This window comes from Cebus imitator, unplaced genomic scaffold (assembly GCF_001604975.1).
Source record: "Cebus imitator isolate Cc_AM_T3 unplaced genomic scaffold, Cebus_imitator-1.0 Scaffold129, whole genome shotgun sequence".
NCBI lineage: Eukaryota > Metazoa > Chordata > Mammalia > Primates > Cebidae > Cebus > Cebus imitator.
The window spans coordinates 5,558,563-5,567,016 of record NW_016107444.1 but is presented as its reverse complement, the minus strand read 5'-3'; the positions used below and the strand labels follow the sequence as shown (position 1 = coordinate 5,567,016).

The 8,454-nt window shown below is 43.8% G+C and overlaps 1 protein-coding gene across 4 annotated transcripts in view; it reads left to right on the top strand.

Moving 5' to 3' along the window:
* Positions 1–2,023: 2,023 nt before the first annotated feature.
* Positions 2,024–8,454, top strand: part of SEC22C (SEC22 homolog C, vesicle trafficking protein) — a 30,766-nt gene continuing 24,335 nt past the window's right edge. The window contains exon 1 of one of the 4 annotated variants that reach the window (XM_037742916.1): positions 2,024–2,151. The gene's annotated coding sequence lies outside the window, so the exon portion shown is untranslated. Of the gene's footprint in view, positions 2,152–2,327; positions 2,478–8,454 lie in introns of those variants that run through there. The other 3 variants (XM_037742918.1, XM_017540981.2, XM_037742917.1) reach the window with 3 other exon arrangements.

The following is an 8,454-nucleotide window of genomic DNA, read 5'->3' as shown; positions in this document are numbered from 1 at the left end:
TTTGATGCCTTTGATGAGGGCATGTTCAGTGATGTGGTGAAGCAGATATCAGAACTGCTGGGGACTGAGAAATGATGAAAGGTGAAGGTGAAGCAATGGAGTGTTGAAATATGGACCACTTTTTCCATGAGGTTTGGTTGTAAAGGGGAGAGGGGAAAGAAGGCGGTAGCTGGAGGGAGAGAAGTTGTCAGGAGCTGAGGGATGTCACCTAGATGGCTGCTCTTCCTTCAGTGAAGGAGGTTCCGGAGAAAGCAGGGTGCGGGCCAGTGAGGCGGTTGAAGAATAGGAGATCTGGGGAGCATGCCGGATATTTAGAAGTTGATTTTGGGGGAGGAGCTGGAGAGAGAGCTGCCTTGGCAAATAGGACTGCTGAAAGGTACTGAGGTCCTAGTTGAGGTTGACAATGTGTGTAACACTGATCTGTGTGGTTGTGAGATTTTGTCCAGTGGCACTTACAGCCAAGAAGCAGATTCTGAGAAGACAGAAGCCACTGAAGAAGACCTGGGGAGCCACTGGTACAAGTCTTGGAGTCCAAAGTCTTGCTAAATGAATAAATGGACGAACTCCACTACCTAATCTCCTGGAGTTTAGAGATTCAGGGAACCTGGAGTTCTGATGCCAAGGGCAGAAGAGAGGTGTCCCAGCTCCAGAAGAGAGAATTTGCCTTTCCTCTGCCTTTTTGTTCTATCTGCCCATATGGGATAAGGACAGATCTTCCTTGCTCAGTTCATTGATTCAAATGCCAATATCTTCTGGGAACACACTCATAGACTTACCCAGAAATAATGTTTCCCCAGCGATCTGAGTATCCCTTAATCTAGTCATGTTGACACCTAAAACAAATCATTGCAACATCCTAACCAAAAGTCTCAAAGGTGCCTCAAATTCAACTTGGCAAAGCTGGAGCTCACGATCAGTCTTCTCTCCTCTTCCAGTGTTCTCCATATCTGTGCATTCCTCCACCAGCCATCCATTCATTCGGCTGAACAGGGGCATCATGCTTGAAGCTACTTCACTGCCCCTTCACATCCAGCTCGTCACAAGTCCTGTTGATGTTGCTCCTGCATTTCTCTGCAGCCTGCTTAGATCTCTTTCTCTTTACTCTCACCCCAGTCCACACTCCAGTTCCATTCTCTCTTGCCCAGATGACTGCACCAGCTCCCAGGCCAGTCCCACCATAGCTTTGTTGAGACTTCTCCATTTTGATATGTACTTTAGCAGCCAAAGTGGGTTTGTAAAATGCAACTGTGATCACTGTTGCATGGTCCTAAACTTGCCACTACGGCCATAAGACGCTACATGGTCCGGCCCCTTCTGTTCGCTCTAGTGGATCTCACTCCACTCCTTTACTCTCTAAGCTCTGAGTGTCTTTTCTTTTTGCGGTAGAATGTTCACAGCCATTTTTTAAGTGTGCAGATCTGTGGCATTTGGTACACTCACGTTGTGTGATCATCACTACTCTCCATTCCAGAACTGTTTCTATCTTTTCCAGCTGAAATTCCGTACCTATTAAGCACTGACTCTGCACTCCCCCCTCTCTGGGCTTCTTTTCATTCCTCCAAGGAGCTTTGCTGCCTTCCACAGGGTTCTCATCTACATGCTGGTCTCTCCCCTCTGCCTGGTCGGCCTCCTGTGATTCCCACACCAGCCCAGAAGCGTCTGTAAATTCCCCCCAACCCCCTGCTCCTCCTTGAAGAGCGGTTTGTATTTATACAGGTGTCTGGTTGTTGGAAGGGTGCTCCCCCCTCCCCTCGTCTCCTAACACGGCTTTTCCACAACCCTTGGCACACAGCAGGCGCTCAAGCCTTGCCAAAGGAAGAAGCGGACGGACTCGGCCGCCTCCTGTCCTTGCAGCCGGTCCTCTATCTCTGGGTGCCTCCGCCCCAGCCTAGGGCGTGTCCCCCCGGTCGGACTTTGGCGCCCCGTCCAGGCTGGCAGCAGGTCGTGCTCCTCGGTTTGCTCGTCTCGGGCCTCCCGCCCAGCCGCGCGGACCGCGAACCCACGCCCCGGGCGTGTCGCTCTGTCACGCGGAACCTCCCCGCCTTCCGACGTCAGTCCGGTCACTACGCCGGCAGGAATCGAGCTCAGACCACGAAGCCTCCTCTCGCCCCGGGACGTGAGAGTCACCGGCTTGGACCTCAGACCGCCGCGGTGAGAGCCGGGAGGCCGGAGGAAAGCGGGGAGGCGCGCTCCGCGGCCACGCCCCGTCCCCGTCGGGGTCGCAGCCCTTGGAGAACCAGTACGTTCGCGCCGCGGCCAGGACCGGGCAGTGGAGGCGCGCCGGGATTGGTCAGTTTGGGTGCGGGCGTCGCCTAGCAGCAGCCAATGGGGACTCAAGGCTCGCGCACGCGCACCGTCGCCTACCTGCGCCTGGGCCGCCGGTGACCTGGGCCGGGTCCGCCCGGTCGGCTGAGGTTGCTGAGGAGGTGGCGGGTAGCGGGCGGGTGCCGACTTCCGAAGGCCGCCGTCGGGGCGAGGTGAGGGCTGGCGGGCGGAGGCGGGTGCCGCTGCCCGTTAGCCGAGAGCAGGCGGGGTCGGGTGTGGCGCAGGGCGGGCCCAGAGGTGGAGGCGGCGCAGGGCCCGCCCCGCCTTCAGGCGCGGCTTCGTCGATGGGCTCCCCGCGGGGCTTCGCTGGGCTCCCGGAGTCTTCCGTCCTCTCTCTCCCGCCAGCCTCTCCCCGGGCCCTGGGGCCACCCAAGGCGCGCGCCTGCAGGAGCCCTGGGCTGGCAGACGGGCGCCCAGCTGGAAGAGACGGGGAGTGAGAACGGGGGCGCCTGTGTGTTTAACTGTCCGCGAAGCTCCGGTCAGAGCGTTTGGCGTCTCGGGGGCGAACGTCCCGTAGCGCGCCCGCGATCCGAGACTTTAAATTCCCACTGCGCTGAAGCGGCCTTTCAGAGCGCCGGGCGCGGGCCGTTCCGTTACGGGTCTGTGTTCCTCGCAGGTTCACACGTAGACCTCCAGAGCCGGGAGGAGAAAGCCCTCGGGGGGAAAACTAGGGTGGGAGCAATCAAGCCACGAAAGACCATGGCCTCTGGTGGAAAGTAATTGGTGAAGTTTGTGACAGGGTCAGAAAAGAACCAGCAGAGAGGGTAATATTTAATTACATCTTGCAGAGAAGAGCTGATCGTGCTAAAGGTAATTTTAGCAAAATGAAAAATGGAAGCAATTGGAAATGGTTTAACGTTGCTAGATAGAACTAAGTCAGCAGAGTTTCCTCTGGAAAGTACATTTTGGACAATGTTGTTAATAGCTCTGATTTAAGTGTTTGTATTTGCCACAGAAGCCCTCTTGGAGTCTCAGTGTTTTTTGTTCTTAGAATAGCTTAGAAGTCAACTACATTCAAAAGGTAACATGGTCAGACAGAGGACAACCTGACTTCAAGACAATACAGTGGGTAAAGGGCAGTTGTATCAACTGTAACCTCAGGCTCCTTCCTCTACCAACAGGTCTCTGATTACCTTATTAGTGTTCTAAGAAGAAATTATTTTTACAAAAAAATTATTTTAGAGAAAAGGAGTAGCTGTAATCCCAAAGGTTGGACTTATAGAAGCAGGATGTGATGGAAAGATCGTAGGATTTAGAATACTTGAAGTAAGGAAGTCTGGGTTTGAATCTAGCTCTACCTCTTGAGCGTTAGAGCTGCAGTTTTCCTACTTATCCAGTGTAGATTATGTCTATCTTATAGTTACAAGCATTTAATAACATTATCAGTGTAAAAGTTACTATCAAGTTCAGTTTCCTCCCCCTCTCAGTTCCTAACAAATGACAAAACAGATCTCTACCCTCCTCTTCACTGCATCCCCAAGCAACTTGGAGCCTTAATAGAATCTACAAATTTGGTAAACAGTTCTCAAGTCCTGTGGCTGAAGGCGAATTCAGTAAGGGTGACAACTCAGTTTTGTCTTCTGTATTGTGTGTTTGAGTCTTCTGTATTCTGTATATACTTTATGGTAAATGCTTGTGTTTGAATATTTATGTGCCAAATGAAGCCTTTGTCCAAATTCCTGTTTTACAAAGTGCAGTCATCTCTCTATTTTTTTTTCTCTCTCTTTCTCTCTTTCACAACCTCTCTCTCTCTCAGTGCATGTGGTAGGGATTTGAGGAGGGGTAAGGGTAAAAGGTGGAAGAAAAAGTAGGAAGAGTAGCCTCCAGCATAGGCACAGAGTCTTTGTTGATAGAACAGGGATAATCTATGACATGAGCAGTTTATAAACAGATGCTGGGGAGAGGATTTAGGAAATAACGGAGACAGATTAAAATAAGTTGTTATAAAACCTAGTAACACGGATGCTGTGTATTTGATTACTACTTCACTCTCTACTTTTGGACAAATATCATCTATATAAATTTTCTTTTTTTCTTTCCAAGTACAGATTTATTGCAGAAAAGTGTTCAAAATATAGATCAGAATTATGGCAAGGGATCTGTAAACCTACATTTCTTGTTTCAGTGAGCAACAATAAGGCAGCCCTCAGGTCATTCATTCATTTGCTTTGCAGTGTTTACTGAGTGTTTCCTAATATGTGCCAGGCAAGGTGGTAGGTTATGACATCTACTTCCTTGCGATGGATCCCATCATAAGGTCTTTATGGATGGATCTTTCATAAGGTCTGAAAGACATTCTAGTGTCTCTCTATACGAACATTCTGAAGCTGCCTTTGTCCTTGTGGAATTGATTTTTTGTTGGTTTTTGAGACAGGGTCTCACTTTGTTACCCAGGCTGGAGTGCAGTGATTCAGTCACAGCTCACGCAGCCCTTCTGAGCTCAAGTGATCCTCCCACCTCAGACTCCCGGGTAGCTGGGACCACAGGTGTGCGCTACCATGCCTGGCATCTTTATTTTTATTTCTTGTAGAGATGAGTGTCATTATGTTGCCCAGGCTGGTCTTAAATTCTTGAACTCAAGCAGTCCTCCTACCTCGGCCTCCCAGAGTGCTGGGATGACAGGTGTGAGCCACCGTGCTCAGCCTGCTCTCCTGTTTTCAGTTGAATACTGGTTATCTTTGAGCAGCTTTATTTTAGAGTCCTGAGATTATAGTACCTTCCAGTTTGGAAATGTCATGTGGTTGAGGAGCTGTTCACTATAAAGTATGCCCTTCAATGTTCATGGATAAAACTTCAGAGTTACAGTTCATTAGCAGAAAAGATTATTGTTCTATTGGAGATATTTAAAAATGAAATTTAAACAAAAATGAGCATAATTTAAAAAAGCAATACATGAGGATCTTAAGTTAATACTTTTTTTCTAGCTTTTAAGATAATTATGGTTGCAGGAAGTTGCAAAAATAGTACAGAGAAGCCTTATGTACCCTTCACCCAGTTGTCCCCATTGATTACATATTATATAACTCTAGTACAATAGCAACTCCAGGAAATTGACATTGGTATAAAGTGTGTGTGTTTGTTTGTGTGTGTGTCGTACTGTCACTTTATCACTTGTAGACTGCAATCAAGATACAAAATTATTCCGTCAACACAAAGATCTCCCTTTTGCTGTTCCTTCATAGTCACACCCATTCCCTCCCCTCTGCCATCCCTAAACTCTGACAACTGTGTATCAGCTCTCCATTTCTGTAATTTTGTCATTTTAAGAATCTTACACTAAAGGATGCATATAATATATAACCTTTTGATACTGGCTTTTTTACAGTCAGCATAATGCACTTGAGATCCATCCACGTTGTTCTGTGTATCAGTACCATAGATTATTCCTCTTCTTTGCTGAGTAGTATTCCATTGAATGAATATACTGTGGTTTGTTTAACCATTCACCATTTGTAGGACATTTTGATTGTTTCTAGGTTTGGCTGTTATTAATAAAGCTTCAATCAGCAATTGTACACAGGTACTTGTGTGGACGTAAGTTTTTGTTTCTTTGGGATAAATGCCAGGAATATGATTGGTAGATTGTACAGTAATTGCATGTTTAGTTTTAAAAGAAATTGCAAAACTGTTTCCTTTTTTTTTTGAGATGGAATCTTGTTCTGTTGCCCAGGTTGGAGTGCAATGGTGTAGTCTTGGCTCACTGCAACCTCCGCCTCCCAGGTGCAAGTGATTCTCCTGTCTCACCCTCCCAAGTAGCTGGGATTACAGGGGCCTGCCACCAAGCCCAGCTAATTTTTGTATTTTTAGTAGAAATGGGGTTTCACTATGTTGGCGAGGCTGGTCTTGACCTCCTGGCCTGAGGTGATCAACCCACCTTGGCCTCCCAAAATGCTGGGATTATAGACATGAGCCACCATCCCCAGCCCAAACTGTTTTCTAGAGTATACCGTTTTACAAGTCCAGTAAGGCATGAGAGATCCAGTTTCTCTCCATGCTTGTCAGCATTTGATATTGTCACTGTTTATCATTTTAGCTATTCTGATGGGTATGCAGTAGTATCTCATTGGAGTCTCAAGTTGCATTTTCCTAATAGCTCAATATCTTTTCATGCTCTAATTTGCCATCAATATATCCTCTTTGGTAACATGTCTGTTTGTGTATTTTTCCCATTTTAAAATTGGATTGTTTGTGTTTTTTTTTTCACTCTTGAATTTCAAGAGTTCTTTATGAATTCTAGGTTTTAGTTGCTTATCAGATATGTCGTTTATAAATATTTTCTCCTGATTTCTAGCTTGTCTTTTCAACCTCTTCACAGGGGCTTTCGTAGAGAAACAGCGTTCAATTTTGTTGAAGTCCAGTTGACTGAGTTATCTTTATGGATTATGCTTTTGGTGTCATATCTATGAGCTCCTCACCAAACCATAGGTCCTGAAGATTTTCTCCTACGTTTTCTTCCAGTTTTATATTTCATATTTAAATCTATGATAAATCTTGAGTTAAGTTTTATGTAAGATGTGAGGTTTGGGTCACCCCAGCACTATTTGTAGAAAAGACTATCTTTTCTCTCTTCAGTTACTTTTGCGCTTTGTAAAAAGTCAGTTAGATGTACTTTTGTAAGTATATTTTTGGCTCTGTATTCTGTTTTTATTGATCTATGTCTATTCCTCTGACAATACTATATAATCTTGATTATTATAACTATATAATAAGACTTGAAATAGGATAGCATGGTTTTCCCTATTTTATTATTTTTCAGAATTGGTTTAGCTATTTTAGTTTCTTTGCCTTTCCATGTGTATTTTAGAATAATCTTATCTATATCCACAAACTCTTGCTTATATTTTTTTAGTAGTTGCATTAAACATGTACATCAATTTGGAGGAGAATTGACATTTTTGCTATGTTGACTCTTTGAATCCATAAAACATGATATACCTCCCCATTTATTTAGCACTTCGATTTCAGGAATGTTTTGTAGTTTTCAGCATACAAGTTCTGTATATGTTTTGTTAGATTTACATCTAAGTATTTTATTTAAAAAATTATAGCTTAATTGAGATCATTTTTTGAAGTGATTATAAATGGTATTTTTAGTTTTGGTTTCCATATGTTCATTGTTAGTATATAGAATTATAATTTTTTTTGAGACAGAGTATCACTCTGTGCAAAGGACCAGCTTTTTGTTTCATTGATTTTTCTCTATTTTAAAAATTTTCAATTTCTTTGATTTCTTCTCTATTATTTCCTTCCTTCTTTGCACTTTGAGTTTATTTTGCTCTTCTTCTAGTTTCTTGACCTGTGAGCTTAAATTATTGCTTTGAGACTTTTCTTCTTTTTGAATGTAAGCATTTAGTGCTGTGGATTTTCCTCTCAGTACTGCTTTAGCTGTGTGCCACAAATTTTGATATATTTTCATTTTCATCCAATTCAGTGTATTTTTTTATAATTTCCTTGATACTTCCTTTTTAATCTATGGATTACTTAAAAGTGTGTGTTTAATTTTCAGGTGTTTGGAGGTTTTCATTACCTTTCTGTTATTATAATTTGATTATGTTGTGGTCACACACTCTGTATGAATTTTTTTAAATTTATTGAGGTTTTACAGCCCAGGATATGGTCTATATTGGTATATATTCTGTGGTTTCTTGACTTAAACTCCTGTCCTCAGCAATCCTCCCACCTTGGCCTTCCAGAGGGCTGGGATTACAGTTGTGAGCCACTGTACTCAGCCTATTCTGTGGGGTCTTGAAAGGAATTCTGTTATTGGATGGAATATTATAAATGATGATTATATCCTTTAGTTGATAGTGTTTTTTAGTTCTTTTAAAAGTCTTTGCTGATTTCTGTTTACTTGTCCTATCAATTTTAGAGGTAGAGATGGTTGAAGTCTCCAACTATAACCATGGATTTATCTATTCCTCCTTTCACTTTATTAGTTTTTGTTTCACTTATTTGCATCTTTGAAGTTTCGTGCAAACACATTTAGGATTATTATGCCTTCTTGGTGGACATATTCTTTTATCATTATGTAATATCCTTCTGTGTTCCTGGAAATTTTCTTTTTTTTTTCTTTTTTTTTTTTTTGAGACGGTGTTTCTCTCTTGTTACCCAGGCTGGAGTGCAATGGTG